Source organism: Petaurus breviceps, unplaced genomic scaffold (genome assembly GCF_028583685.1).
Source record: "Petaurus breviceps papuanus isolate PSGF00001 unplaced genomic scaffold, PetGlider_PUasm1.0 551, whole genome shotgun sequence".
Taxonomy (NCBI): Eukaryota; Metazoa; Chordata; class Mammalia; order Diprotodontia; family Petauridae; genus Petaurus; species Petaurus breviceps.
In genome coordinates, this window is record NW_027186372.1 from 10848992 (window position 1) to 10858566 (window position 9575).

A 9575-nucleotide genomic window follows, 5' to 3' on the forward strand; every position below is an offset into this window, starting at 1 on the left:
ACAGGTATGTTGTGAGGGGGAAAAAGTGCAGGAAAATAATGAGCAAGGGCTTTGGAAGGTCATAAAATGCAAGCTGCCATTTGTTTTATACTGTAGTAGCTTCACTGACATTTTTGAGAATTAACACGACAGAATGATAAAGAGCTGGCAGAGTCAGCAGGACTTGGAATCAAGGTCCACCTCGGGGACATAATAATCTCAAATAGCTAGCATTTATACAGCATTTTATGTTTTATAAAGCACTTCTCAAATTTGTCCTCACAAAATCCTTGAAAAGGTGGGCACTCTCAGGATCTTCTTTTTTTGTTTGTTTGTTGGGTTTTTTTTTGTTGTTTTTACAAAGGAAGAACCAGAAATTGAGGGAGAGGAAGGGTCTTGCCCAGGATGACCCAGCTAGAATGTGCCCTGAGGCTGGATTCCAACTGAGATTGTCTTGATTTAGCAGTGACACTGAGGGCTGTTATCCTGGGTAAGTCCCTCAACCTCAGTGTATTCAGGAGCTCACAAAGACTATCGGCATCAGGGAAGATGTCAGTCTTCGTTGATAGAGGAAGTTCCTCCCTGCATTGAAGAAATCACAAGTCCTGTTACAAAGATTTTCTTTTTAATTATCCTTATGATTCCTTCCAAAGAAGCAGATTCTATAAGAAACCCACTGGCAGCTGTGATGGGATAAGTGATGCACATTCCAGGCTTATTCACCTCAATAGCAACCTAGATGAAAAGCCCAGACATATCATTACTACCCATCAATCTTATCTCTAGGCAAATTGTGCCCATGGTCATTTAGACCTCACAATGGAGCCAGTATTTAATTCCCTCCCTTTCCTTAATAATTAGAGGAATTTCAAAACACTGAAGCTTTCCCTGAATATTATCTAAGGCACCCACACTCCTCAAGCTTCCTTTTCTCTGACCCAAATGCTTTCTGTGGCCCGGGAGACATGACTTCACCGTCTTTAGTTACAGGGACCTTTTGGAGGTTATTTGGCTTCCAAGGGAGTTTTGCATAAGCAGGATTTACTGAAACTGTACCAGATGCCAACTCTGCCATCCTAGAAATCATGTTATCACCATCTGTAGGGGTTTGGGGAGAAAACAAACCAACAGCAATGGGGGGGGGGGGGGGGTTGACAGCCATATGGCGATTGCCAAACACTGCTTCTGAGTTTTTTCATTCATCCCAAGGTGTGAGGCACTCTCCAAACACAGGCCTTTATATGTAGTCAGGATTTAGAGTGGGAAGGGACCCCTTTGTTTTAAACATGAGGGAAGTGAGGTTCAGAAAGAAGCTGTGCATTCCTGCCTCATCATTTCTGCCTTTTTGAATGCCTGGCTTCCTTCAAAGCTCAGCACCCCCTTCCAGATGAGGGCTGTCCTGAATGCTCTCCCTGCTGACCCCATACCTCCAGCTAATATTGCTTCCTCACTCAAATCTTTAAAAATGAAAAAAAAATGTGTATTTATTTTTGTGTTTATCATGTCTTAGTATATTCAAGATGTTGTGAATTGAATCAAAATATTTTTGATCTGTGAGGAGTCAATCTCCCAGAGTCTCGGAAAGCTCTAGACTCATAGTGTGACCTCTCTGTAATTTGCTCTCATATCTATCCCCTTACCAAGAAAAAGGCATTGAGCTGAATTAAAGAGCTGAAAGGGTCTTAGTGATCACCAATTCTGAACCTCTTGATTTCATATATGGGGAAACTGAGGCACGGAGGGGGGAAGTGACCTGCTCAAGGTTGAGCATTTACCCCAAATTTAGCTCCCTTGGCCTTGAATTGGCAATACTGGATGATTATCCCAAACAGGACCTCTGCACCTCTGGTGCCCTCCAACCCAGGCACATATGCTGCTATAACTGGATGTATAGAGAACACACAGGGAGTTCGAGTTAATTCAGATAATAAATGGGTAACTCATAGATCAGATTAACTCCATTATATACTGGCCAAAGGCAGAATGCATTAGTGGGCTCGTGGCAAGTGAGGGAAGGTCATGGATGTTTGTGGAAAGCAAGGTTGAGGACAATCATCAGAATTTCATGTTATGGCCACAGGGAAAAGAGGAAAAGAAAAAAAAATTAGCTTCTGACCCCTTCTCCTGCCCCGTGATTATTATCGTTTAGGGCTTAGCACATGTATCAAGAAGGAAATGATTGACTAGGAGCAATGGCCCGTACTCTCCAAGTGAATGGGAGAGGGGAGAGGACTGAGGGATGGGTATTGTTTGAGGATGTGATCAGGTAACTAGAAGAGGGACATCCATTGATGCAAGAAAATCATCATTAGCATTAGGTTAAGAAAGCTAGTGACTCAGTTTACCCTTCTGCAAAATGGGCTCACCAGGCCTTGGCCTTCCTTCTGGATGAAATGGAGAAGAAAATTCACTAAAAAACTACAAAGATAATGCATGTAAAAGTTTTTTGCAAATATGAAGAAAGAGGCAGTTGGCTTTTTGGAGAGTCACAATTTATGGTGATTAAATCTTTTTTCCCCTGCTTTGCTTTTATTCCATTACAGTCTACCTAACAATATACTATTTTCAAAATTAGTCTTTATCATATTGTAAATCCTTTAAATTGGGTTTAACCAGAAAGTTGGGGGTGGGGTTGAGGAGAGGAGAAAAGAAAGGTAGATTAATTGTAAATGGTTAAAATGATGCATAGATAAATGTGTTGTTTTGAAAAGCAGTTGCCTATATAAAAGCTATTTCTGAAAGCAAAGTGATGTTAACATGTAACTACATTTGCATTAAAATACAAATGTGACATGTTTGGTTGAGAGCAGTATTTTTGTTATTTCAATCATAAAAATAGATTTTGCTCACAAAGTATTTGGGAAAGGAAAGGTTGGTTCTTAGCTTCTCAAGAGTGGATAGTTCTGCTTTTTAGCTGTTTATAAACTAGTCAAATCTGGTAGAACCAGACTTTTCTTTTGACTTTATATAATAAAAAATTGATTACCAATAACACATAAGATATTGTATAAAATAAGGAACAAGCCACAATCCCTCTCTCATATTCGTTTCTTACTCTTAATGAAACTCACTCTATGACTAACAAACTAAGGTAACTTGGAAAAAAATTATAGAATTGCTGTTATTCTTATAAAGAATGTCATCTAAATGGGGAAAAATGATAAGTATAAGAAAAAAGATATAAAGAATAGTGTGCTAAAGACTATCAGATCTCATCTTCTTCTAGCTTGTCCATGAAGGACTCCTATGATGTCTTTGAAAGAGAGTTATCTGGGGGCGGCTAGGTGGTGCAGTGAATAGAGCACCAGCCCTGGAGTGAAGAGGACCTGAGTTCAAATTCGGCCTCAGACACTTAACACTTACTACCATGTTTCCCTGATAATAAGACACTGTCTTATTTTTTTTTTTTTTGGACAGAAAAACACCAGAGGGCTTATTTTCAGGGGAGGGCTTATTTTAATGAACATTGACAATGAACAAAAAAATGTACCAGCAAGCAAATCACTGGGGAAGAACAGGATGACACGCTCACTGCTGCAGCTCTGATTGGATGCAGCTCGGAGCGCGGCGTGCATTTCACCCGGGGGAGGGGGGGACGGTGCATACAGAGGGTACCGTAATGTAGCGTGTAGCGCAGGGGATCACCTTCACTACAGTAGCAATCTCAATAGGGGTTATTTTCAGGGGAGGGCTTATTTTAGAGGAATCTTACACAGTAAGGGGAGGGCTTATTTTCGGGATAGGTCTTATTATCGGGGAAACACGGTAGCTATGTGACCTTGGGAGAGTCACTTAACCCCAATTGCTGCTGCTCTCCCCCAAAAAAAGCAAGAACTAAAAAGAGTTATCTTCTTTTGCCAGCATGGCAGTCTGCACCCAGTACCTGCAGTTGATCAATGACCATGGACTCCCATCTCTAAGATACATCCAGGGTACAGGGAGCAGCCAAGTACCCCAAAGGAAATAAGCAGGACTTCTAGCTATCACTCAGGAGCTAGGCAAAGAGATCAGAACCATGTATGCAGGGAGCAAAAGCACCATGGAGAGGCCAAAGGGAGGCATCATTCATGCTCCAGGATCAGTCTGGGAAAGCCTTGCAGAGACCCAACTAAATGCAAGATCCTAGCCTCCCACTTCACTTCCAAAGTTTTCCATTTCTTTGTGAAGAAGAAAGAATAACACTTATTCCTTTGGTGACTTTCAAAACATTCATATGAATCCCTTATTTTGAATGGTCTAAAAGTTTGGGTTCTTTCTACTTTTCTTCCTCCAATCCCCACCACAGTCAGTAAGAATAGAAGAGAAGGCAATTTTGCAGTTAAGATCTGCATTATAAGTAGTTAGGAACAACCATTATTCCAGAAATTTCGTGTAGAAAGTTCTCCATATGTTGCTGCCAACTATAACCTGCTAACCTGCCCCAATCTTTTTCTTCTTTTGAGTACACTTAAAACCTCCCAAAGTGTCATTTTTTTGCACCTTTTCCAAAATCACCAATAACTCTAAAGGATTTTTTTCATGAGTCAATACTGACTGGCATTTGGGGATCTCCCAGTTAGGGCTACATGATAGAACGCCTGCTTTAAAAAATAACATGGGGTTTTTGTCTGTTTTGTTTTTGGTGTGTGAGCATTTGCATGATTGTTCATGCTTTGAAGTCAATTTAAAATGCATGAGTTATAAATACAGAGGACTGACCAGATAGTTACTTTTCAGACAAAGGTTATAGATTTCAGGTCTTGAGTTTACCATGGAATGATTAGAAAAAAAAATGTGCATCTTTGTATGTATTTATTACATGGTGTAATATAACTTGTCTTCATTAACAACAAAAAAAATTAGTTAGACGGCACTAGAACATCTGTTTCCCAACTCAACAGATTCCATTTCTGGGCAGCTAAAATCATTAAGATTTTTTTCTTTTGAATTTTTTTGGAGGGCAGTTGGGGTTAAGTGACTTGCCCAAAGTCACACAGCTAGTAAGTGTTAAGTGTCTAAGACCGGATTTGAACTCAGGTACTCCTGACTCCAGGACTGGTGCTCTATTCACTGAACCATCTAGCCACCCCCCATTAAGATTTTTTTTTCCTTATATTGAACTGAAATCTGGCTACTTGTGATTTCTACCCCTTGATCCCAATTTTTCTCTCTTGGCATCAAATAGAACAAATTTGAATCCTTCTTCCACTCAACAACCCCTAAAATATATGATGACAATGATCATGTCTCCCCTAAGTCTTTTCTTATTCAGACCAAATATCACTAATTCCTCCAAACGATCTTCCATGATATGACTTTAAGTCTCTTTACCATTTTGGTGCATCCTATTTGAAAACATTGTTCATTTTTCCGTGAGTTGCCATGATGCCAAGAATTTGCCTCATAGTGCCTAACCTCTAACCTCCTGGTGATAAGGGCTATCTTCATATAGCGCTTAGCTAGGTCCAAGAGTGTTCTCAAGATGGTTTGAACTGGCTTTCCGAAGCTAATTTTTAAATTTCGGTGAGCCTTCATACCTCTGAAACTAGCAAATACTACAAATTAGGACTTAATTTATTGTTTTGTTGATTGTACAAATCTAAGAAAGTGATAGAGAATATATAAATGTAACCCTGTCTGAAATCCTTCCTTAAACATCTCTTCTCATGAAGATCATTTATGGCGCCTGAAACTGTGGGTAGCTAGATGGCACAGTGCATTGAGTGCTGGGTCTGGAGCTGGGAAGACTCATTTTCATGAGTTCAAATCTAGTCTCAGACACTTATTATCTGTGTGACCCTGGGCAAGTCACTTAATCCTGTTTGCCTCAATTTCCTCATCTATAACATGAGCTGGAGAAGGAAATGGCAAATCACTCCAGTATCTAGTACCAAGAAAACCCCAAATGGGCACTGGCCCTGGAGTCAGGAGGACCTGAGTTCAAATCTGGCCTAAGACACTTGACACAAAAACTAGCCATGTGACCTTGGGCAAGTCACTTAACCCCAATTGCCCTCCAGAAAAAAAAAGCAAAAAAAAAACTACATTAAGACTTCTGGGGCTGCCAGGTGGCTCAGTGAGTAAGAACACCAGCCCCAGAGTTGGGATGACCTGGGATCGAATCTGGGCTCAGATACTTAGCACCACACCCAGAAATAACTGGCCATGTAACCTTGAGCAAGTTACTTAATCCCAATTGCTTAAAAAAAACAAAAACCAAAATGGGGTCACAGAGTCAGACATGACTGAAAAACTTTCTGAATAACAACAAAAATTGAGGACAAACAGCACAAAACAAAAATAGACCTATTTCTCGAAGCTGGGGTAAGCATGGAATACTTCCTATTCCCCTCTGCTCCCTAAGTGATGCAGATAGGAATCCCTGGAAAATAATGAATGACAGTTTCACCACTTTTAACATAGTAGTCAGCAAATCAAAGGGCACACAGCAAGGTCCATGTTAGGCAAACTAGGAATGCTTGAAGAGGAACCTAGGTTACATTAATAATGCAGATGAAATTTAAAAATACATCATCTTTGCATTTTGGAGAGAAAGAGCTGGTTGTTAAACATTTACCAGAATACCCATGGCCAGATAGTCCTTGGACAGCAGACACAGCAAATACTCAGACCAAACCTTTCCAGCTTGATAACCTATCCAAGTTAATTAATATTTTTCTAGTATCACTTTTGCAAACGCAGAGTGATCTCCACACCACGATCAGACCTTAGAGTGAAATACAGCAGCAACAGTACTGTACTGGTACTAATAGTGCTAGTAAATGTAGCAGTGGTGTTAGTAGTCGAAATAATATACTTTTTATCACTTCTACGTGGGATAAAATCTTAGGTAATTTGTTGATGTTTGTGTTTCATACTAGAAGAGGACCGATGGCATTACAGTTTTGGGGTCAAGGGGAGAAAATTGAGACAAACAGGGTTAAGTGACTTGCCTAGGTTCACAAAGCCAGTAAATGTCTCAGATCAGATTTGAGCTCACAAAAATGAGTTTTCTTGACTCCAGGCCAGTGCTCTATCCTCTGTATGGCCTAGTTGCTACATTTTAGTCAACAGTTACTTTTTTTTGGTCAATTATCAAATTATAGGCTAAAGAGACTGGGAGTTAATTATAACTCTGCTATGAACTTGTATGATTTTGGAAAAGTCACTTAATATCTCTGGGCCTCAATTTTACCATCTGTAAAATGGGGAGGGGGGTGGATTGGACTAGAAGACTTCTAACACTATATGATTCTATGACAATGACTGTTATGGTCCTATAGTGAAAATCTAGGGACAAAAACCCTACCAAAATCACTTATACGATGACCAACAAAATTCTGTTAAGGAGAATATATTAGGCCTCTTCTTTATAAGGCAGCATAGTGGAATGGATAGAGAGTTACCCTATGGTCCAGGGGTACCTGTCTTCTGATCTCCCATCTGAAGCATAATAGTTTGCAAACTTTGGGCAAATCACTCTCTCAAAGTTCTAGGTAACTAAGACTAAAGGTGCAGAGAATATGCTGACCGCTACTGACAAGAGGAGATTCCTTACCTGAATTCACAGGTCCAGTCCTCTCCTTAAGTGCCGGGCCCTGTGCTAGGTATCAGAAGATAAAATGAAAATCAGCTCCTGACCTCCAGGCATTGAACAGATAAGAAAATTCAAGACATCACTAATAACTAAGGAATCAACAAAGGCTTCAATTTGGGGGTGGATGGAAGCTGAGTCTTAAGGAAAAGGAGGATTTTGTGAGGGAGAAGTTAGGAGAGAGGGCCTTCCAGAGATGGGTGACAGACTATGCAAAAACACTGGGGGTGTGGGGCTAGAGAGATGGAATTCTGAATTTAGGGCACAGCAAGAAGGTAAACTCAGAGAAAGGGTAAGTAGTGAGGGTCTGTCCTGCCCCATCTGCTCATGGGTTACTTGTGACCCCAGCCAGTAATCTAGCCAGCCATTGGCAATGTCTTTGAGCTGTTAAAACTGCCTCAAATCTTGGGATCCAGATAACAATGCAAATTCACTGTTTTGCATGAAATCAGGAAAATGGCCACAAAGGCCATCACAGACCTGGATTGTTACTGCTAGGAGGCCAAGGCATTCTCTGGAGGGGCAGAGGAGTTAGTCTATAGTATCTCTGACAGATGCTATCAGCCAACACATTTGAGCCTTCACCCCAAGGAATGAGTACTGTGTTTAATGTTCCCTGGAGTTGACAGAGTAGGCAACAGAAGGGACTCTACCTCACCTGCTGCACCTGAGAACCAGGAAATCCAAGGCAGCATTAAAGGATTACCACTGAGGAGGGGGTCTCTGTCACTGAGCCAAGGCTGTGACCACAGGACAGTCCTCAAGCCTGGTTCCGTGGTCTCTGCTTTGTTCAGCTGCAGTTGCCTTAGGTTACAACCCTGAGACATCATTTCCATGTTATCACTCAGTGTCAACATATATCAAGCACAGGTGCCCCTGGGAGGTGACTCCTCTTGGCCCCACCACACAGATGTAACAGGATGCAAATCTCCCAGGGAAGTCTAGAGATTGACAGAAGATTAGACAAAGTAACGTGGGACAATGGAAAGAGGGCTAGATATGGAGCATCTGGACTTGGTTCAAACCCTGAGTCTGACCCTTTCTAGTTTATGTGACCCTTGGGAAGTCAATTTAGTTTTTCCACTAACTCCCCTTTAAAAAATATGGATAGATAGATAGACAGACAGAGAGACAGACAGACAGACAGACAGACAGACAGACAGACAGACAGATAGATAGATAGATAGATAGATAGATAGATAGATAGATAGATAGATAGATAGATAGTTGTTCAGTTGTCTTCCAGTTGTGACCAACTCTTTATGATCCCATTTGGGGTTCTCTTGGGAAAGGTACTGGAATGCTTTGCCATTTCCTCTTCCACCTCATTTTACAGATGAGGAAACTGAGGCAAACAGGGTTAAGTGATTTGCCCAGGGTGATACAATTAGTAAGTGTCTGAGGTCAGATTTGAATTCAGGAAGATGAATCTTCCTGACTCCAGGACTGCCCATATAATATATTCCATATGTGTACATACATGTATTACATATGTCTATGTATATGTACACATATTGTGCATATATAAGAGAGTTGTTATGATATTACGGGGGACAGGGAAATGAAAGAATGTACTTTGAGAAGTTAAAAGCACTATAATGTAAGGTATGGCTCTTATAAGGAATATAGAGTGCCTGCATAGTTGAAAAAGACATGAATTTAGAATCAGAAGACTGTGGAATACTTAAAAAGATACTAACTGTGGAGTCAAAGGAACAGGGTTCAAGTGATATCCTAACTCTTTTTGTGGTGGCAAAGACTGACAATTGAGGTGACGCCCATCAATTGAGGAATAGTAGAATAAGTTGTGGTATATAAATGTAGTGGAATACTATTGTGCTATAACTAATGAGGAGGAGGTGGCTAGGTGGCCCAGTAAATAGAGCAGGGGCCTTGGAGTCAGAAGGACCTGAGTTCGAATCCGGCCTCAGGCACTTAACACAAAACTAGCCATGTGACCTTGGCAAGTCACTTAAGCCCAATTACCCTACCTTCCCCCCTCCAAATAGCAAAAAAAAAAAAA

The 9575-nt window shown here is 40.8% G+C and overlaps 1 pseudogene; it reads left to right on the forward strand.

Annotated features, from left to right (window-relative positions):
* The first annotated feature begins 3841 nt into the window (after positions 1–3841).
* On the forward strand, positions 3842–4105 carry LOC138172518 (cyclin-dependent kinase 2-associated protein 1 pseudogene; annotated as a pseudogene).
* Positions 4106–9575: the final 5470 nt, after the last annotated feature.